The sequence below is a fragment of the Rana temporaria genome, chromosome 11, assembly GCF_905171775.1.
Source record: "Rana temporaria chromosome 11, aRanTem1.1, whole genome shotgun sequence".
NCBI classification, from domain to species: domain Eukaryota; kingdom Metazoa; phylum Chordata; class Amphibia; order Anura; family Ranidae; genus Rana; species Rana temporaria.
Window position 1 is genome coordinate 89,843,531 of NC_053499.1, and position 23,671 is coordinate 89,867,201.

At 43.3% G+C, this 23,671-nt stretch overlaps 1 protein-coding gene and 1 long non-coding RNA gene across 3 annotated transcripts in view; both read right to left on the reverse strand.

Moving 5' to 3' along the window:
• The window catches only part of MEN1 (menin 1), a 714,178-nt gene that overhangs the window by 350,385 nt on the left and 340,122 nt on the right, over window positions 1-23,671 (reverse strand). The gene's annotated exons all lie outside the window — the stretch shown is intronic.
• On the reverse strand, window positions 15,568-16,298 carry LOC120917467. The gene is made up of 3 exons (XR_005744207.1): window positions 16,131-16,298; window positions 15,879-15,993; window positions 15,568-15,641 (listed from the first exon to the last, which is right to left on the reverse strand). It is a non-coding gene; the product is annotated as an uncharacterized LOC120917467 (long non-coding RNA).

Genomic DNA, 23,671 nt, shown 5'->3' on the forward strand with positions numbered 1-23,671 from the left:
ACCATCTTAACCACACGGTCCACCACCTCACTCATCCAGTGTAATGGCAGGCAGCGCCTGCTGACATGAAAGACGTGGAATCCTTATCTGCCGACCTGATGGCTGCCAGCACATCGCTTATGGAGTCCCTGAACATTCCCCCCCCCCCCAAAGTTTAAAAGCCCCTCTAATTTTTCGGCCATCTTCACTCCCAGCAGATCTGCACCTTCCCTATTTAGGTGCAGTCTGTCCCTTCTATAGATCCGGTAATTGACTGAAAAGTCACCCAGTTCTTCAGGAACCCAAACCCCTCCTTTCTATACCAGCTCCTCAGCCACTTGTTTACTTCCCTAAACTCCCTCAGTCTTTCTGAAGTGGCTCGAGGTACTGGTAGTATTTCAAAGAAAACTTTTCTTCAATTTAGCTCCTAAGTCCCTAAAATTGTTTAGGACACTCCATCTTACCTTGACTTAGTCATTGGTGGCAACAAGTAACATGACAGCTATGTCTTTCCCAGCCCCTCACAGTAATATGTCCACCAGATCTGTGATGTGCTGAGCCCGGTAGACAACATACAGTTCAGCGATTCAGGTCTTTGTGACAGATTGCCCCCTCTGTCCTAAGAATTGAGTCCCCTACCACCAGAATCTGTCCTTTTCCCTTGGCTTTACTCCCACTCTCACTGGAGGTGTTATTGCCCTGGCAACTAGGGGAGTCGCTCAGCTCCAGCAGTGCTGGCCCCTGACTGGTTTCACCAATATCCCTCAACGGGGTGTAACTCTTTCCCTGACTTTCCCCTCTATCCTTCCTGACCTTCACCCATCCCCTCTATTTTGGTGCCTGCTCCTCTTTATCTCCACCCACCTCTGTGCTGGCCCCTGCCAGCACCTGCCTGGTACGATCCAAACTCTCCTAGAGGGCTTCTCAGTTTTGACAGTTGCTTCCTTAGATTCAGAACCTGGGCTTCCAGGGAAACAATGTGCTTACATTTTGCACAGCAGTAATCACCCTTGATCTTATGATCAAGTAACGCATACATGGCGCAAGATGTACACCAAATCACATCACCACACCAGCCTGGCATCGTACCCACTAATTTAATGGGGATTGGGGGGTTATACTCTGTCCAAATTAACCAACAACTAGCTTCCTGACACTAATACTCAATACACAGGTACTCGCAACACACGTGTGCTCACAGTCCACGAGCGATTACAGCCGACGAGCGCTCACAATACTCTCAATACACAGGTACTCAGGCACTCACCATACCACACTCACAGCCCACGAGCACTCAGAATACTCTCAATACACACAGCACTCAGGTACTAACAATACACAGGTACTCGCAATACACACACACACACACACACACACACACACAAAATAACCAGGTACTCACAATACACTGTCAACCAGGTTTTTTAGTTTTTGTCTCTCTGTCACTCTGCACAGCCTCCCCTTGTAATCTGACACTAGCAGTCAGTAGCCTTCGGTCCTGTTTCTCCAATCAGTCTCACACACTGTCTAATGCGGTCTGCAATTCACTTACCTGCTCCCTCTCCCTGTCAGCCTTTCATCTCCTGGTCCCGCTGGATGTTCTCCCTCCTCCTCTGTCCACATCTGTGGGGTGATGCTGTCCCTAGTACTACGGCTCCTCCACTGTGATGTCCCGCTCTCTTGCTGTTGTAGGTCCCCAGGTCATGCGCTGCCGCTCACGGTCATTGGGGGGGTCCAGTCTGGTTGGGGGGTTCCAGTATGCCGCTCTCGGGGGTGGGGGGGTCATGTCCTCTTCTCCCACACCATGCTGTCCCAGCACTGACTTATGTGCCAAAAAGCTCTGCAATAGCTCCACCAGTTAAGTGCACCATATGTTTTTGGATCCAGTTAAAATACAAAAATTAGGGACAATTTTTCAGAAGTGTCTTTGAATAGGGAAGAAATTTAGTGGTAGGTAATTCTGAGATCACCCCAACATACTCCTAATTGCTGCAGTGCAAATAGAGGTAAACAGACATAGGAATCTTTTGAATATACACTTCCCTGTATATGAAAACACACACACTCGAGGAGCGCTTGCGACCAGCGAACCAAGATGGCCGCTCTGTAATCTCGCTTCTCGCTGTCAGGACACATCAGCCACTCTAATGTTGATATTGATATTGAGGGCACTCCTGGCTTTCCCTGCCTCTCTCCGGTCTCCCGCAGCCACATACACCACATGGAGAGGAGATCGACGTGATCCTCCAGCGCTAAATCAGTGGACCGGAAACCCTCTCGTGGCCTCCCCGCCTGACGCCGTCATGGAACCCCCGGCCTAGAATTCAGATCTTTTTCAGCCTTCCCCCCTCGAGGACGCTGCAAGTGAAGCTTCAGAGATGGCCCCGCACCAGAAGCCTGCACTCTGCGATGCCGACCTTCTGGCACGCTTAAAAATTATGTTGCGGGGGGAGTGGCTAGCCACGGACAGAGATGGAAGCTTGAGAGCAGAGCTCCGTACCAGCGGGACATATAGCGGCACATAGCAGCTGACCAGGCGAACTTCAACACCCGGGACCAGTAGGTTAGGATGAAGGAAAAAAGCTGGGACAGCCGCACTCCAAAAAAACTCCTCCTTTAATTAAAAATCACAAAATACATGCCACAGCAAAAAACAGCACAACAAAAGAAAAGCTGACGTTTCGCACTATGCCTTAGTGCTTCTTCATAGCTAGACCAGTACTGGTCTAGCTTCATAGCTAGACCAGTACATATCTCCCTGGGGAACCCTCCGACCATGACGAGGAAGAGAGAGGAGGATAGGAAACCGCACAAACTGATGGAATTCTTCCCGTTCAGCCAGCATGGAGGTAGGCAAGATGGCGCCGGCTTGTCCTCCACGCCAGCGCGCCCCGCTTGCTCTCCTCCTCTCTCCTCTACCTCACATAGCAGGCACATTGGGTCCCAAGGCAGCCCACAGTCATGTCCTGACACTCCACAAACAGCCAGCCCAGCAAAGGCCAGATTCAGAATGGGGGAGCCACAGTGCAGTCCAGTACCAGGGCCTGATGCAGACTCAGGGGATGACACAAGGGAACTCCCTGCTAGGATTGACGCTCAGTGTGAATGGCCGCATAGAGAGTGAGCTCCGCTCTCCCCGCAGCATGCACATTGCTAACTAACTGACCTGTATAGATATGTTAGGTTCAAACCTTGCTGAAAATCGTGTGTTTTTTTTTGGATGCTGACTCTGAGTCATCTCTGACCTGATCTGGACTCTGACAGCTGCTCGGATATCTGCTCGGACCCGCTGGGACCCCCCGCTACCGCTACGCTACTTGCACACTGTTACATCAGCTGTTATACCGACTCAGACATCGGCATAGACATAGACATTTTCTGACATTCGCTGAGTTGCTCGCTGGGACACCTGCTTCGTACCTCTCTGCTTCTGCTCTTACATACCTGAATGCTGCATGTCCTCAGCCGTATAGCTATACAGCCAACCAGACGACTCCAGACTTCGGTCGGCAGCTGAACAGATCCTGGTGATCCCCATGTGACCCCTATGTGTGGAGCGCCGCTTTGTGACCCCCGCACAGATCCAGTGCAGACCCAGGCAATCTGCTTAGGTTCCCATAGTGTCATCAGCCGTTGTCTGCTGACCCCTGCTGGGACTGGGACATAATTACAGGCTGCCACGCTGCTCACATAGTTGGATAGCACAGCTATACCCAGCCATAATTCCACAGCCTGCTGATTCCTGCTGTGATTGCTGATATAATTTGCTGATATAACTTTACATAATTTCACATTGCTCACACATAGCTCACATAGCTGTATAGTCCCATATTACAGTAAAGCAGTAAAGCTCAGTAAAGTTCAGCACAGATATAAGCTCATAAACATATTGTCCATATTGTCCAGTACATATAGTCTAGCACCGTTATTATAACCATAAATATATGATTATATGACTATGTTTAGCTATATACTATTTAGCTATATGCGGACCTGGTTCAGATCCTGTGCAGATCCTGTGCAGACTCTGTGCAGACCCTGTACAGATTATTGTTTGGATACCACACAGTCCCCATAGTAATCCAGACTTATCTTCATCTAAAATCAAACTATCTACCTATAGAACGTGGTCAAAATTAATCCACCGCCTCCCTGTCTGCCAGTCACTCGCTCTTCCTCAGCACCGCGATCACAAAGTATCCCGGACCTGTTTAGGTCCCGCACTGCTGCCCGCAACACAGACGTTCCTGGCACCTCAGGCAGTTCAGACACCATAGATACCCTAACAGTTTCCACAGGAATTTCAAGCACCCCGGCCAGCTCAGATATCGCTAGGATGGCTCCAGATGACAAGGATCTGGAAGATCGGGAGGACAGCGAGGATTCGCAAGCAACGTTGGAGGAAACGGTGAGGCAGTGCCCCCCTATTGATCATTTGTTGACTTATGCTGACATGACTGTTTGTGGATGATATTAAGCGTACTTTTGCATCTGCTATCACTGAACTTAAAACTAATATGTTAGTGCTAAATGAGAAGGCTTGCACGGCTGAATGCCTGGGTCTAAAAAGAGATGCTGCAATCTCCCGATTGGAATCGGTCTCAAATATTCATACCGCACAGTTAATAGCTGTAAATAGACACCTGGAAGATTTGGAAAATAGGGGTAGGAGGAATAACATTAGGGTGAGGGGGGTACCCGAATCAGTTATACCTGAGCAAATTGCCCCAACTTTGTGCTCCATCTTTAACAAACTATTGGAGAAACCAGCAGATAACCTAATTGACTTTGATAGAGCCCATCAAGCTCTTCGTGTGTGCCCAAGTGAATTGGCACCTCCTAGGGACATTATCTGCTGCATTCAGAATTATAAGCTTAAGGAGGACATTATGGCACATGCGCGTCAAAACGAGCCGATTTTCTTTAATGAACAGAAGATTTCTTTATTTCAGGATCTTTCACCCATTACATTGGGTAATCGTAGAGCCTTGCGCCCTATACTTGAAACACTTAGAGAGCATAATTTTACTTATAGATGGAAGTTCCCTTTTGCTCTCTCGGTCAATGTGGAGGGGGTTTCCCACACACTTAAGCCCCCGGATGACCTACTGCAATTTTGTGAAGCTCTTCATTTACCACAAGTGGACTTACCAGACTAGTACAGGGGAAAAAAAAGGGGGGAAAAATGTATATATATATATATATTTTTTTTAATTATTCGTGTATGTTTTGATAAATATACGGGTCAATGCTTTATAAATATGTTTTGTTTAGGCTGCGGGTGGGAGTAGTGGCTTTTCTGTTATCTTGACGTAATAAATACACTTTGTTTTCTGACCATTTCACGGGTCACTCCCACGTACCCCACACTGTGTCTAACCCGGGTGTTCTACGGGGTTATTTTCTTCTGTCCTTGTACCCCTGGTTAGACACAATTGGAGGAGCCCCTCTGCAGCGGTAGAGGAGTGCTCGATCGGTAATTGTATATATCTAGCATGTTGCTTCAGGAGACTTTTTTTTTTTTCGGGGGGTTAATTGACACTGTGCTGAAATGGCTTATTATTCATTAGGCAAACACCCTACCCTGATTTTTCATAACCTAAGGGGACTCAACATCCCGGAAAAGAGGGTATCCCTTTTAAGAGAATTAAAAAAAGCTCAACCTGCTTCTGTGTTAATTCAAGAGACCCACTTCCAAACCTTCTCTGTACCTAGATTATTTGACAGACACTTTCCTGAGGTATACCATGTGCCAAACCCTAACTCTAAGTCCAAAGGTGTATCTATTCTGTTGCATAAACACGCACATTTTAAAGTGTCCCAGCAATACAAAGATCCTAAGGGGCGATTTCTGTTCCTTAAGGGAATGTGGCATAATAGAGAGATCACCTTGGCAAATGCTTACTTCCCTAATTCAGGCCATCTCGCATTTTGTCGTCACTTAATAGACAAACTAAAGGGCTTTGCCAGTGGTTGTATTATTCTAGGTGGGGACTTTAATATCCCATTGTTACCCTTACAAGATACCTCTAATGGTAGATCTAGTATTTCATATTCGATTATTCAGAAAATTAAATCACAGCTGAATTCTTTGGCCTTGGTGGATGCTTGGCGCCTGGTATATCCATTGGGTAGAGATTATACGTATTATTCCCCGTTGCATAAAAAGCACTCTCGTATTGATTGTGTGTTTATTTCACAACGTGATTTACCTATGCTCCAGGCAGCCAATATAGGCATACAATCCCTTTCAGATTACTGTCCGGTATCGATTTCCCTCTCACAATCAGATAGGCCTTCCAGACCATGTAGCTGGCGGTTGAATTCCACCTTATTGACGGACCCCTTCATTTGCAAACAAATTCACGAGGCTCTCAAATTATTCTTTGAGCTTAATACTACAGAAGATATGTCACCTTTGCGTTATATGTGGTGAACTTATGTGCCTAGGTTCTATTAAGAAAAGAGAAGTGGAAAAAGTTACCTCGGCATTGGCGGAAAAAATTGCCTTTTTGGAAAGCCAACAAACAGTCACATTTAGAGGCGCGTATGTTGGAACTGTCAAAAACACGGGAAAAACTTAATTCCCTACTTAATCTTAAAGCTAAACGTTTTCTCTATTTTAAGAAGGGCTTTCACTATGAACATGGGGATAAGTGTGGCAAATTTTTGCCAAAAACCCTTAAAACAATTTCTCATGCACATTCTATTCTTTCTATTAAGACTTCTAAGGGTCAACTTATACAAAAAACAGACCAGATTGCGGCACAATTTCATGCTTTTTACAAAAAGCTTTATAATCTCACTGCGATACATAAACCTGCAGAGCTTCAGGGGAATAGAGAATCAGTTTTGCGAGAGTACATCGTGGAGAGTGGCATGCCTACTTTATCTTCGGCTGAGAGCGATTCCTTGGATATGCCGATCTCAGAGGAAGAACTTATGGTGGCAATTAGGACTCTAAAACCGGGCAAGAGTCCAGGCCCAGATGGGTTTACAGCCCATTATTATAAAACTTTTATAGACACCTTGAAAGTTCCCCTACTCCGTGCCTTGGATCAGAATTTTCTCATCAACCTTGAGCACTTTCGCGACGGCATATGTAACACTGATCCCTAAACCATCGAAGGACCCTACTGACTGTACAAGTTACAGGCCAATTTCTTTGTTGAATTTGGATCTAAAATTATTGGCAAAATTACTGGCATCGAGACAAACTCCTTTTCTTTCAAAACTTATAGGCCCAGAACAGGTGGGATTCATGCCAGGAAGGGAAGCACGGGATAATGTCATAAAAGCCCTTAATTTGGTTCATCTTGCACATACTTGGGGAATTGAAGGCCTTCTCCTCTCAACTGATGCGGAGAAGGCCTTTGACCGTGTCGCCTGGGACTATATGTTTGCTATCTGCAGACATATCGGGTTGGGATCGCTCATGATGGCGTGGATATCTCTTTCGGAAAGACAGGGTAAAAAGGAAAGGTGGAGGGGTCTGTCTCTATGTGAGAAGTGACCTCAAAGCAAGCGTGAAAGAGAACCTGGTTGATGGAGAGTGTGATGAGGCTGAAGCATTATGGGTGGAACTGCATACAGATGTGCGTAGTTCAAAATTAATCATTGGAGTTTGTTATAAACCACCCAATGTTAATGAGGAGGTGGAGACTCAGCTCCTTGCACAGATGGAAAGGGCTGCAAGGTCTGGGACGGTGATAATAATGGGGGATTTTAACTACCCAGAAATTGACTGGATTAATGGCACTTCTGGGACAGTTAAAGGACAAACATTTAAAAACCTATTGCAGGACAATTTTATGGTGCAGTTTATTGAGGCCCCAACTAGGAATGATGCCCTGTTGGACCTGATAATTTCAAACCATGCAGAGCTTATTACTAATGTTCAGATAAAGGAACACCTGGGTAGCAGTGATCATAACATGATTTCATTTAATGTTAACTATAAGCAAGAAATACATACAGGAAATATTAAAACACTAAATTGTAAGAGAGCAAATTTTCCAAGGATGAGGGCTGCTCTCCAGGACTTGGACTGGGAGGGACTATTGGCACAGATGAACACAGAACAGAAATGGGAATTCTTCAAAAAGACTGTGTGGAACCTCACTGCAAAGTATGTTCCCATGGGCAATAAGTTTAAAAGGCTAAAAATAAAACCTATGTGGCTCACGGTCAAAGTTAAAAAAGCTATAAACAATAAGAAAGTAGCTTTTAAAAAATATAAAAATGAAGGAACACTAGTGTTGTTTAAATGTTACAAAGAATATAACAGGATATGCAAAAAGGAAATCAAGGATGCAAAAATTCAAAACGAACGACAGATTGCAAAAGATAGTAGGACAAACCCCAAAAAATTCTTTAAATATATTAATAGTAAAAAGGTGAAGTCTGAGCATGTAGGCCCCTTACAAAATAATCTAGAGTGGGTGACTGGGGACAAAGAGAAGGCAAATTTATTAAATGTTTTCTTCAGCTCTGTGTATACAATGGAGCATGGGGGAGCTCATGTCCAAAATGGGGGTGGGAGTGACACAGCCCCAAATCCACAATGGCTCAAAAGTGATATGGTCCAGAAATATTTAGACAGAATAAAGGTGAATAAAGCACCTGAACCTGATGGCATCCATCCACGGATCCTAGGTGAGTTGAGCTCTGTCATTTCAAAGCCACTGCATCTAATATTTAGGGACTCATTAAAGACAGGAATAGTACCACTGGATTGGCGCAGGGCCAATGTGGTGCCCATATTTAAAAAGGGAACAAAGTCTTTACCAAGTAACTATAGACCTGTTAGTTTAACTTCTATAGTTGGGAAGATACTGGAACGTTTAATAAAAGACCACATGGATGAGTTCTTGCTGGAAAAAAACTATTTAAGCAGCAGACAACATGGATTCATGAAAGACAGAAGTTGTCAGACAAACCTGATTTCCTTTTATGAAGAGGTAAGTAAAACCCTGGACAGAGGCGTGGCTGTGGACGTGATATATTTGGATTTTGCAAAAGTGTTCGATACAGTTCCGCACACACGGCTCATGTGTAAGGTAAGGTCTACAGGATTGGATATATCAGTTTGTAAATGGATAGAAAACTGGCTGAAAGACAGAATTCAGAGAGTCGTGGTTAATGATTCTTACTCTGAATGGTCCAATGTTATGAGTGGTGTACCCCAAGGTTCAGTGCTGGGACCCTTACTTTTCAATATATTTATAAATGATATTGGGTCTGAGATGAAAAGTAACATTTCTGTCTTTGCAGATGACACCAAGCTATGCAGTGGAATAACGTCCTTGCAGGATGTCTCCAATTTACAAGCCGACCTCAATGCTCTGTCTAATTGGGCGACTAAGTGGCAGATGAGGTTTAATGTAGATAAATGTAAAGTTATGCACTTGGGGGCTAAGAATATGCATGCATCATACATACTAGGGGGAGTACAACTGGGGGGGTCTGTAGTGGAGAAGGATCTGGGGGTTTTAGTTGATCATAAGCTCAATAATGGCATGCAATGCCAAGCTGCGGTTTCCAAAGCGAGCAAAGTCCTTTCTTGTATTAAGAGAGGTATGGACTCCAGAGACAGAGATATAATTTTGCCCCTGTACAAATCATTAGTAAGACCTCATCTGGAATATGCAGTTCAGTTTTGGGCACCAGTTCTCAAAAAGGATATAGGAGAACTGGAGAAAGTGCAGAGAAGAGCAACCAAACTGATAAGAGGCATGGAGGAGCTCAGCTATGAGGAAAGATTAGAGGAACTGAATTTATTCACTCTTGAGAAGAGGAGAATAAGGGGGGATATGATCAACATGTACATATATATAAGAGGTCCATACAGTGAACTTGGTGTTGAGTTATTCACTTTACGGTCATCACTGAGGACAAGGGGGCACTATTTACGTCTAGAGGAAAAGAGATTTCACCTCCAAATACGGAAAGGTTTTTTCACAGTAAGAGCTGTGAAAATGTGAAACAGACTCCCTCCAGAGGTGGTTCTGGCCAGCTCAGTAGATTGCTTTAAGAAAGGTCTGGATTCTTTCCTAAATGTACAGAATATAACTGAGTACTAAGATTTGTAGGTATAGTTGATCTAGGGTAAATCCGATTGCCTCTCGGGGGATCAGGAAGGAATTTTTTCCCCTGCTGTAGCAAATTGGATCATGCTCCGCTGGGGTTTTTTGCCTTCCTCTGGATCAACTGTGGGTATGGAGTTGGGTGTATAGGATTTTACTGTGTTTTTTTTATTTTGTTTTTTTGTGGTTGAACTGGATGGACTTGTGTCTTTTTTCAACCTGACTAACTATGTAACTATGTAACTATATCGGCTTTATATTATAAACCACCGGCACAGCTTAAAGCGGATGTGCCATGGTGAAAAAATATTAAAAGCCAGCAGCTACAAATACTGTAGCTGCTGACTTTTAATATTAGGACACTTACCTGTCCTGGAGTCCAGCGCTGATCGCAGCAGAGCACGAGCGATCGCTCGTCTCTCTGCTGCTCCCCCCGCCATCCACGCTGAGGGAACCAGGAAGTGAAGCGCTGCGGCTTCAATGCCCGGTTCCCTACGGCGCATGCGCGAGTCGCGCTGCGCCCGCCGATTGGCTCACACGCTGTGTGCTGGGAGCCGAGTGTTCCCAGCACACAACGGGCGACAGACGGGAAGTCAGAAAAACCCGTCTTTTGCCCGTAGCGTGTGGCCGGAAGTGGGTGCAAATACCTGTCTTTAGACAGGTATCTGCACCCCCCTCCCCCCTGAAAGGTGTCAAATGTGACACCGGAGGGGGGGAGGGTTCCGATCAGCGGGACTCCACTTTAGGGTGGAGAACCGCTTTAAAATTAATGGCACCCTTTCAGAAGCAGTGGATATAAACAATGGCACAAGGCAGGGATGTCCTCTTTCCCCTCTTTTATTTATTTTATCTTTAGAGCCTTTTATTCGCACAGTTAATGCAAATCGGGGGGTACAAGGCTTCCAGATAGGCTTGTGTGACTTTAAAATCGCAGCATATGCGGACGATCTCTTATTTTTCCTGACACTGCCTTACGACTCAATTCCAAACCTCTCTAAAGCTTTCCAAATTTTTAGCTATATCTCCAATATGAAAATTAATGATTCTAAATGGGAAGCCCTTAATCTTACACTGTCATCTGATTCCTTAGAGAGTGCACGCTCTTCCTGCTCGTTTAAGTGGGTAACTTCATCTATTACCTATCTAGGAATTAAACTGGTGGCTACTATGCATCCCTTTACAATCTTGAGCAAGACCCCCACACTTATCAACCTAACCCAGCTTTGATAGATAATTTTTTGTCCAAGCTGTTCCTTCCCCGATTGACCTCTGATCAACTCCAGGAGCTAAACTCCCCATTTACCACTCAGGAAGTTCATTTGGCCATAGACTCCTTACCATCTAACAAATCCCCAGGCCCAGATGGGTTTGTAGGGGAATACTATAAAACATTCAAACAGATACTGTCTCCCCACCTGGTTAGGGTATTTAATGATGCGGTTGCCTCAGCTTCTTTCCCCTCAGAAATGTTAAAAGCGTTGATTATTACTTTACCCAAGCCAGGGAAAGACTCATCTGAACCACAAAATGTCCGGCCCATTTCACTCCTTAATCTAGATCTAAAGTTGTATGCTAAACTCATTGCCCTTCGTTTGAATGAAGTTATCCCGGTCCTAGTGCACCCTGATCAATCTGGATTCACGAAAGGGCGCCAAACATCGGATGCCACCAGACGCTTAATTAACATTATTCACTGCGTAAACAGAACACAAACGTCTTCTCTGCTCCTTGCTTTGGATGCAGAGAAGGTGTTCGATAGAGTGCACTGGGGCTACTTAGCTAAGGTGTTGGCTGCTTTTGGCTTTGCAGGATCAATTTTCTCGGCCATCATGGCGTTGTATACCTGTCCAACGGCACAGGTGTTCACGTCTGGAGTTCTGTCCACGCCATTCCAAATTACAAATGGCACGCGCCAGGGATGTCCGCTTTCTCCTTTGATTTTCAATTTGGTGATGGAGCCCCTGGCGTGTTACATTCGCGATCACCCACAGATCTCCGGTTTTAGAACCCCTAATTCCACACATACGATCAGCCTCTTCGCTGACGACGTGATTTTGATACTAACAGATGTGGAAAAATCCCTGGCTTTGGTACATCAGTCCTTGCAAGTGTTTGGTCAAATGTCATACTACAAAGTTAACGAACACAAATCCTATATTTTGGGCTTGAACATAAGTACCGGACTACAGAGAAAGTTGGCCAGCTCTTTCCCATATACTTGGGACAAAGTGGGGATAAAATATCTAGGCATCACCCTTACACCTAAAGCTGCTAACCTGGTCAGGGCTAACTACACACCCTTTCTAGACAAGCTTAGAGTCAAACTTCATGAGCTGGCGAAAACAGAGCTATCTTGGTCGGGCAGATTGGCGGCCTTTAAAATGATGGTACTACCACAAATGATCTACATGTTCAGAACACTCCCTATTCCAGTGCCGAAATCCTTTTTCAACGCCGCACAATCACTTCTCAACAGGTATCTATGGCAAGGTAGGAAAGCATGATGTGCCTTTTCTAAACTAGTCAAATCTAGACGTGTGGGGGGAGTGGGCCTGGTGGTGCTGAGGGACTACTATATAGCAACTCTGCTAGCCCAACTCAAAACATGGTTTCTAACCTCTGGGCAAAATAGGTGGTCGGAGCTAGAGAGTTATCAGACACCGGGACATGATTTATATACTTTTCTCTTAATGTCTCGTAGCATCAATCTGCAACAGGGCGAGTTCTCCCTGACGATTTTGGCGTCACTCCAGGGGTGGGATGTGCTTACCTCCATCACCAGGCTTGTTCGAATATACCTATTCCGATCCAGTGTTTAGCCAGCGCAATCCCCAATATAAACATGGATGGTTGGGTGGCCAAGGGGATAGGAGATGTAACAGATGTAATGGTGGGTCCGGCCCTAAAAACATTTTGTGCTCTTTAGTTAGAATTTGGCTTATAGGCTAAGGATGTATATACCTATTTACAAGTTAGTCACTTTTTGCGAACCCATCCGATAAAGACCCTCTCCTTGCCATGGCAGGTTACCTTGTTCTACACCAGCCCTACGGTCGAAACCAGGGGTATTTCTATGTTTTACATGTTGCTTGATAAGGATGTCTTTACTAAATCTTCAGCAATGCTTACATGGGAAAGGGAGTGGGAAAAAGAATATTCCCCTGAGCAATGGCAAAAGGCTCTCAGCACAACATATGCGGCTACTAAATGTGTGAACTTGTGGGAACTTAACCAGAAAATTGTATTGAGATGGTACCTGACCCCCTCTTGAATAGCAAAATTTGCCCCGCAGGCCTCGAACTGCTGCTGGAGGATGTGTGGAAATCTGGGAACTGTGTTCCATATTTTATGGTCTTGCCATTCAGTGGTCTACTGGAAAGATGTCTTTCAAGTTATTTTCACTGTCCTAGGCTTATCACTGCCAATGGAGCCTGGTATGGCGCTGCTTTCGTTGGGTATTGAGACTCTTCCACCAGATAAAAGGATAATAGCTACACACATCCTCCTGAGTGCGAGACTAGTACTTGCCCGTCATTGGAAACAAGGTAACCCTCCTCTCCTGCAGGAGGTGATCGTGACCACTCACACCCATGCCACATATGAAATGATGTTCGCCTCCATGCAAAATTCCCTACATAAAATACGCCCCTTGTGGCAATTATGGTTCGACTGGTACGAGCACTACAAAATTCTCTGATTCTTTGATTTTTTGATGCATTGACTATTACCTCCATTGGTGTGATCGACGGATGACGGAATGTTGTGTTTGTTTATTTTACTCATTCACCTTTTTTCTGCTGTTTTATGGGATTTTAATTGCTCTTATTTTATTATTCTTCTTTGATTTTCTTGACTCATCAGGTCTACTTATTTTGTTCACCATAATTGAGACTACATTGCTCAACGGTATTACGTACTGAATATATGTGTTGCTGTTGCATCATCTATAGGCATTGAGCCTTGTTATTTGCTACTTAAAAATGTTTCAATAACAATTGTATTGACTTTAAAATGATGTTGCAAGCAGAACTTTCAGCTGCTACTACCAAACTTGCTACGCACCTCACCAAGGAGATCAGGGAGCTTGGCTCCCACGCCAATAATGAACTTGAGGACAAAATGGATGCAGCTGCCACAGTACTAGAGAACCATGAGCAGGACATTACTGACCTAAAAAAAGAACTAGAAGCTGCTCACCTTCGTTTGGAGGACTTTGAAAACAGGTCTCACAGACGCAACATGCGCCTCAGAGGTATCCCTGAGACAATTACAGATCTCACCTCCACAGCAAAGGCCCTGTTCCAAGAGCTAGTGCCTGGCATTCCCATCGATCGGCTGGAGTTCGACCGCATTTACTGCACGCTTGGCCCTAATAAAGCGGAAGGGCCACCCCGGGACATTGTAATAAAGTTCACTTTCTACCGCACTGAAAAAAAAACCCTCCTGCGAGCGGCCAGAGAAAAGCCTGACCTAGTATTCCAGGGTAACCGCTATCAAGTTTTTGCAGACCTCTCCCAGTCCACAATCATGAAGAGGAGACAGATAAAGCCTTACACCTCCGCATTGCTGGCCCACCAAATTCGGTACCATTGGGGCTTTCCTTTTTCTACTTTGACCTCTCCGGAAGAAGCACAGGCAATCCTGGAATCCCTTTGTCTCTTGCATCTAGCGAAGGAAACCAAAGCTGGCCGACTCTGCTCCTCCCCGCACAGCTATCAACCTCCCAGGCCGCACTTGGGAAACTGTGAGAAGCCACAAGCTCTCCCATTTACGCACCTCATCCACAACTGGCTCCCTCTGCTCTGACCCTGGATGAGCATTGGAACTGTATCTTTGACCTTGTTTTAATGAGTACCCTGGACCTACCGATTCAAGTTTCCTACCGTCCTCTTTGACTTTAATGTTTGGCCTGTCCTCATCTGGGCGGTTTGCCATTAGCCTTTGCTTGCCTGTGTGCCGCTGTTCTGCATCTCACCCTCTCATGTAATGCTACCTGCCTCTGGGGTCACAGGCACTCAAACTAAGGTAGACACAAAACTGTAGCAGTGTTTTGTTGTTTTGCCTTTTTATTTATTATTATTTTTTTGTTTTCTCATTATTATTGGTGGCTAAACCGCCACTGCCACCTTGGACACTGTTTAAAGGGTCACTAAAGGAAAACATTTTTTTTTTTGCTGAAATTACTGTTTATAGGGTATAGAGACATAATAGTTAACTGATTCCTTTTTAAAACGATTAAAAATAGATAAACAGTATTTATATGGACAAACAGATCCTCAGATTGAAAAAGCACCTCATCCCATTAATGGTATGTATAAAAAGAGGGAGGTAGGGTACCTGAGGACCCTGGGACTATTATGCGGTGCAAATGGATTGTGAAAGACACAATGGTTTTTAGAAAAATAGAAAAGATGTTTTAATAACATTTTTAAATAGTACAAAAATATATATAGAAATCAATACAAGACCAGCTGAAGTGTATAACATAAAAACTTCAGTTCCACATAACAACTTGTTGCAGTTCTCTCTACATGTTTCGCTCGTGAGAGCTTCTTCAGGAGTGATGTTAGAACTGAACTGTAATGGATCAAAAAAGAAATCAATATACAGCAATGGTCATTGCAGAAGCAATAATGAATACAATTCTGTAGAGTTTGTATAAATTAACAAAAACATTTTTTTTTTTTTCGTGATATGAAATTTTAAAGATAGAAATATCCAAGGAAAATAATGAAGTGGACAATCAATATTGACAATATAGCAGTTCCTAATGATCAAATATTTCAGCAGAAGGGAAGCGCAACAAGAACTTACCTCAACTTGTCAAATTAAAAGTAAAAACACATCAAAATGAGTCAATCAAGTGGATGGAAACCTTCTTCGGATCATCCTAAGAAGATCATTTCAAGATTGATGCACCAAACAGTCCCTGAAAGCCATAATCAATATAAAGCTATATAAGGCTCTTTATACTTGAATCATTGTGGGGATGAACTCTCAAGAAAATTTCATAAAAGAAAAATTCAAAAAGATAGGTTCATCTTTATAGAAAATAATAATATTTACCTTTTAGGATTTTAAACAAAAAGCTGAATCAATTGGACTGACATAAATCAGTGGGCCTGAGTAACCAAAAGCAACCACTAGATGGCCTCCATTGCGATGAAGTATATGGCCTCAAAATACAAGGAACCTGAGTTTCTATTGAGATGTAAGAAATTCAATCTAATGAGAAAGAAAAACATAGAAACCAAAAATCAATCAGTCTCACTGTTTCTCCCCAATTTATAGGGTTAAATTAATTAATAATAAGCTCTGCTCAATGAACCAAGGGTGTTTAAGAAAAAACACCTATTGAACAGAGTAAAAACAATTAAAGGACATACCACTTAGTGTTGCAATGGTCCATGTTTCCCAAAGCCTGCAGCATGTGTGCTGCTTGTTGATTGTTTAAATGCAGACTGACATTTGTGGCTAGCACAGCCACGCTTTATATTTCACAGCAGAGCGGGTGCCAGCCAATGGCGTCCGCTCTGGCGGAAACACGTGACCTCCCTATTGTTCCCATGATGCCTCTCCCAGCTGAGTGTCAGCTGACATGTCAGTGGGTGTGTGAAATATCAGATGTACTTGGAGACCAAGCCGCCATCTTGGATATGGGCGGTTTGCCGTTCTGTAATTGTTTGTTTATTTAACAGCGAACATGCATGCCGCCATCTAGAGTAAGGGAACATTTGCCCTTCTAAGATGATTTGTATTGGTGGCCACCACCGCGGTGTGCGGCAGGTAAATAACTAAACCAGCTGACTTAAAGGAGCAGGGGAGACAAAAAACGAGAGAAACAAAAACGGGGGGTAAATTAAATAGGACCACTATAAGCCAAGGGATCCAGCCACCCTGGAAAAGTATAGTGGTCCTACGTGTCCCTATGGTTTTTTCAGGGGACTTGATGATGAAAATCTGGGGGTGCATCAATTCATGAAAATGACAATATTAAAAAGTGGGATAATTCGCCTATAAAGATCAATTTGGGTGTGTTATATTGCACAAAAACGGTCTATTACAGACCTTGTTGAGGATCAAGGTGCGCCCCCTGCTATAAGAAATAGAAACTGTTACCTCCGATTTAGCAGTGAAATACATGGTTTTGACATTGTGCACAATCATATCGTTCTTGAGGGGTGAAAAAAAAACCCCCAAACAATAAAGAACAAAATATTTTTTCAAACAACATAAACCCTCCATAGTAGAAAAAGGAAGGAGGAGAGAAGATTTCAGGGTTGAAACCCGAAAAAAGAAATCAAAAACATATAAAAATGAATAATGGATGAATAAATGAAACAAGCTATATGAAATAAAAAATAAAGATAAATATAAAAATAGGGTAACAAAAATACCTATAGAAAGGGCTTGAAACTAAAAGCCTCATTCAAGCCCGGGGGATGCAGGGCGGACAATGAATGGATCCACCTAGCCTCACGCTGTAGTAACAATTTGTCATAATCACCCCCTCTCTCACCAGGGGGTATGTGCTCCAAAGCAAAGAACTTCATTTTTGTGGCATTGAAATTATGATGGATTCCTACATGGAGGCTAACTTTCCATCTTTTTTTTATTAATCAGGCTCACATGATCCCTGATCCTGTGAAAAAAGGGACGCTTTGTTTTTCCTATGTAAAATGATCCGCACTCACATGTCATAATATAAACAATCCTCACAGATTGACAAGTGGCAAAAAATGAAGGTTTGTGGATGCGTCCATTCGGCAGCAAAATAGATGCTGCAGAATGGACGAATCCACAAAATGAACAGTCGTGGCATGGTTGGGTACCCACCAGGCCAACTCTGGGTTTGGTTTTTGAACAGTGGTGACTATGCACTAATTTGTCACGTAAAGACTGTGATCTCCTGAAGGTGATCTCCGGGAAAGTTTTAATGTGTTTCGCAACCAGATCATCACCCAACAGGAGATGCCAATATTTTTGGAGAATTCCTCTGAATTGTTGATGATGCCCGGAGTATCGGGTAATCATCCTAATCCCGGGATTTTCCTTTAATTTTGGAGTCATAAAGGAGCGATTTGCGCTTGTGCTTTTTTGCTCGCACGTAAGCTTTTTTTAGACATGTCTTGCTGTATCCCTTGTTAAGGAATCTTGATCTTAAAGCTTTGGCCTCTACTTCAAAGCTAGAAGTGTCACTACAATTTCGGCGTAGCCGTAGGTATTGGCCATATGGTATACTGGATACCAAAGGCCCTGGGTGAGAGCTTTCCGCGTGTAACAGCGAGTTGCCTGCAATTGGTTTGCGGAACAATGAAGTTCCCACATTGCCATTTTCATCCACACTGATTTTTAAATCAAGAAAATTGAGATCTGTACGACTGGTTTCAAAGGTAAAATGTAAATTATATTCATTAATCTTGAGACCATCGATAAATTGAAGAAGTTCAACATAGGGACCGGTCCAGATGAAGAAGACATCGTCGATGAACCTTCTCCAAATTGGTATATGGTTCATATACATCTGCATGTCCTCCTGGTGAATAGTGTCTGCTCCCACCCCCCCCAGGTACAGGTTGGCGTATGTGGGGGCACACTTGGTCCCCATTGCCACACCCTGTACCTGGAGGTAGTGGGAGCCACCATACAAAAAGATGTTGTTAGATAGTACAAAGTCCAGTAGTCTCAAGATAAATTGACTATATTCGGAGGGAGGATCGGGGTCAGCGGAGAGGAAGCCCTCCACAACCTTGACCCCTCGATCATGAGGGATCGAATTGTAAAGAGCCTCCACATCCAATGAGACCAGCCAAGCCCCCTCCGGGACGTTAAGGTCATCTAGCACTCGCAAGAGATCAGTAGTATCCTGTAGATAGGATACCAAATTTTGAACATGTGGTCTAAGGTAGTCATCTACCAATTGACTAGCGTGTTCGGTAAGTGAACCATTCCCTGACACGATAGGTCTGCCCGGTGGGTTGATGGGGTTTTTGTGTACCTTAGGCAAGGCATATAAGGTGGGGGTACGAGGGTTGTCCGATTTAAGAAATTCCCATGTCGATTTGGAGATGGTACCATTGTGATTGTGATTGTGGCTGATGCTATCAACTGTTGGTATCGTGTAATGGTCAACTTTAAATGTGATTCGGTGACTTTTTTATACCAATTTTAATTCTCAAGGAGTTTCAGAACTATTAGTTCATACCTTGTCTTGTCCATAATGACAACATTGCCCCCCTTGTCAGAAGGTTTTATAACTAATGTGTCATTATTTTGCAGGGTCTTTAAGGCCCGATTTTGATTGGCCGTTAAATTGGAATGAATAGGATTGGACCATCTAGTTTGGGAAATTTCACCAGACACTTGTTTGGTGAAGGCCCACACATTTGGATTGCCCTGAAGACTGGGAAACATTTTAGATCTTACTTTATATTCTTTAGGTGTCGAGATGTTTGTCCTTTGGGAGGTGGTGTCCAAAGCTTGTTCCGTAGGGTAGGTTTGACTGAGATGATCTGCCTCCAAGAGGTCAATCTCATCAATACCACCCTCCTCCCATAGCTCCATTAGCTCCTCGAGGGCCTGAATGTCCTTTAACGTCATTGTCTGCCAGAGAGGGTTATTGAAATCTGTTGTTTGTACATCTGGTTTAGGTTTATCGAACAACACCTTTAACATCAACCGTCTGGAAAACAAATTGACATCTTTAATGAGTTCAAAACAATCTATACCTTGGACCGGGCAAAATGTTAGACCATATTTCAAAACTGATATTTGGTCGAGTGACAACTCGACCGAGGATACATTTATCACTTCAAAGTCCATCTGAGACCCATCTACTGAACTGGGAGATTCACCCATCAGTTTTTTGGAGCCAGTATAGGTTGCGACTGGGATTGGCCCAGCCGAAAAACCTGCTGTGCATTGGTTATAGTGGAACTAGCTGACTGTGCCAATAGGGGTGAGATTTTAGGAGGATTGAGACTGGCAGAGCCTGAAGTAGCACCCATGTATCCACTGGACTCAGCAAGTGAATTTTTGGCCGCCACTGCTGCTCTGGTGTTAATATGTCCTCTAGTTTGTTGTCTTTGTGCTCTATTGTTCCCTCTACCAGGTTTAGGATGAAAGAAACCATGTGTTTTTATTGGGGGTGTTTGGTCCTGCATTGAAGTAACTGAGGTTGATGAGAGAGAGGAATCTGACTCAGTCGCATCAGTAGGAGCCTCAGATTGTCTATGTTTTTTTTGGGGTTTTTATTACCCATACGTTTACGATCTTTGAAAGAGGAACCCCAATTATACGCCTGATTGTTGTCGTAGGACAGTTTGTCTCTAATAAATTTTTGTTTTTTGTTCTTCAGCAGAGCTGAAACATAATTTTCCAAATCGACTTTGAGGGTGCTTTCTCTGGTTGAGAACAGTTCCTCCTGGACAATGCTATTGTTTTCTTCATATAATTTTTCTATTTCATGGTCTAGAATGGTGAGGTCGGCTGTGTAATGCTTACACAGCAGGCTCATCATTCTTGCTGAGCAGATTTGCAATGCCTCCTCCCATTCAGTTTTAAATTTGAGCTCGACATTATGTAGGGTGGGAAAAATCTGTATTCTCAGCCCCCATGGGGTGATATTGTCCTCAATATACTTGGAGAAGTACCACTTGTTCCAATACAGGCGGGACTTTCTCTCAAGCATTCTTTGTAATCGTGAAAAGAAACGATCCATGGTTAGACCCCCAGTAGATTGATTTTGTGATTTCTGAATGGCTCCCATCAACCCTTCAAAGGCGTTACCGCAATAACTCGCCATTCTAAAATGAAAAACAGTAGTACAAATATGTTATGAAAAAAAAAAAAAGGGGGGAGAAGAGAGAGAGAATGTTGCAAAAATCAAAGAATGTTGAAATGATCTTCTTAGGATGATCCGAAGAAGGTTTCCATCCACTTGATTGACTCATTTTGATGTGTTTTTACTTTTAATTTGACAAGTTGAGGTAAGTTCTTGTTGCGCTTCCCTTCTGCTGAAATATTTGATAATTAGGAACTGCTATATTGTCAATATTGATTGTCCACTTCATTATTTTCCTTGGATATTTCTATCTTTAAAATTTCATATCACAAAAATGTTTTTGTTAATTTATACAAACTCTACAGAATTGTATTCATTATTGCTTCTGCAATGACCATTGCTGTATATTGATTTCTTTTTTGATCCATTACAGTTCAGTTCTAACATCACACCTGAAGAAGCTCTCACGAGCTAAACATGTAGAGAGAACTGCAACAAGTTATGTGGAACTGAAGTTTCTACAGGGAGTGCAGAATTATTAGGCAAGTTGCATTTTTGAGGATTAATTTTATTATTGAACAACAACCATGTTCTCAATGAATCCAAAAAACTCATTAATATCAAAGCTGAATATTTTTGGAAGTAGTTTTTAGTTTTAGCTATTTTAGGGGGATATCTGTGTGTGCAGGTGACTATTACTGTGCATAATTATTAGGCAACTTAACAAAAAAAAAATATATACCCATTTCAATTATTTATTTTTACCAGTGAAACCAATATAACATCTCAACATTCACAAATATACATTTCTGACATTCAAAAACAAAACAAAAACAAATCAGTGACCAATATAGCCACCTTTCTTTGCAAGGACACTCAAAAGCCTGCCATCCATGTATTATGTCAGTGTTTTGATCTGTTCACCATCAACATTGCATGCAGCAGCAACCACAGCCTCCCAGACACTGTTCAGAGAGGTGTACCGTTTTCCCTCCTTGTAAATCTCACATTTGATGATGGACCACAGGTTCTCAATGGGGTTCAGATCAGGTGAACAAGGAGGCCATGTCATTAGTTTTTCCCTTTCTTGCCAGCCACGCTGTGGAGTACTTGGACGCGTGTGATGGAGCATTGTCCTGCATGAAAATCATGTTTTTCTTGAAGGATGCAGACTTCTTCCTGTACCACTGCTTGAAGAAGGTGTCTTCCAGAAACTGGCAGTAGGACTGGGAGTTGAGTTTGACTCCATCCTCAACCCGAAAAGGCCCCACAAGCTCATCTTTGATGATACCAGCCCAAACCAGTACTCCACCTCCACCTTGCTGGCGTCTGAGTCGGACTGGAGCTCTCTGCCCTTTACCAATCCAGCCACGGGCCCATACATCTGGCCCATCAAGACTCATTCTCATTTCATCAGTCCATAAAACCATAGAAAAATCAGTCTTGAGATATTTCTTGGCCCAGTCTTGACGTTTCAGCTTGTGTGTCTTGTTCAGTGGTGGTCGTCTTTCAGCCTTTCTTACCTTGGCCATGTCTCTGAGTATTGCACACCTTGTGCTTTTGGGCACTCCAGTGATGTTGCAGCTCTGAAATATGGCCAAACTTGTGGCAAGTGGCATCTTGGCAGCTGAACGCTTGACTTTTCTCAGTTCATGGGCAGTTATTTTGCGCCTTGGTTTTTCCACACACTTCTTGCGACCCTGTTGACTATTTTGAATGAAGCGCTTGATTGTTCGATGATCACGCTTCAGAAGCTTTGCAATTTTAAGAGTGCTGCATCCCTCTGCAAGATATCTCACTATTTTTGACTTTTCTGAGCCTGTCAAGTCCTTCTTTTGACCCATTATGCCAAAGGAAAGGAAGTTAACTAATAATTATGCACACCTGATATAGAGTGTTGATGTCATTAGACCACACACCTTCTCATTACAGAGATGCACATCACCTAATATGCTTAATTGGTAGTAGGCTTTCGAGCCTATACAGCTTGGAGTAAGACAACATGCATAAAGAGGATGATGTGGTCAAAATACTCATTTGCCTAATAATTCTGCACTCCCTGTATGTTATCCACTTCAGCTGGTCTTGTATTGATTTCTATATATATTTTTGTACTATTTAAAATTTTTATTAAAAAATATTTTCTATTTTTCTAAAAACCATTGTGTCGTTCACAATCTATTTGCACCGCATAATAGTCCCAGGGTCCTCAGGTACCCTACCTCCCTCTTTTTATACATAAACATAGATAAAAATCAATCATATAATGTACCTGTAGTTTTTTAGTTTCGTTTTTTGTATTTAGTTTAGTTTTAGCATGTTATGCTGTATCTGTGGATTGGATTGGATTGGAATAAATACTTATAGAGCGCCGAATGCGAGTTGTGAAACTTGCGTCTATCTGTGCTGGACAGTGCCATAGAGCAGTATTGGTTTGAAAACGAAACTAGAATCTCCCAGTACTGTGGTGATCAGGAAACAGACAACCAGGAAGTGTCCAAAACAGAGGAGAATTACAGCAACATCAGAGCAAAAATGAACAATGAGGACATGAAACCAGGACTGCAGTAAGGTAAAGGAAGCTATTTAGCTAAAAAAAAAATCCCTTAGTGACCCTTTAAGCTGTGCCCTTGATGTTGATATATCAGGAGCTTGCACGCAGGGCTCACATGACCCCCTTTCCCTCTCCTTTTCCCCCTTACCCAGTCCCTGCCCCTTCTCCCCAACACCGTATCAGCGGAGTTCCTGCCTGCGAGCCCCACAGTTGGCCTGTAATTTGACATTATGCCTCCTGTTTTTGTTCCCCCTGGGGTCTTAGGGAGAA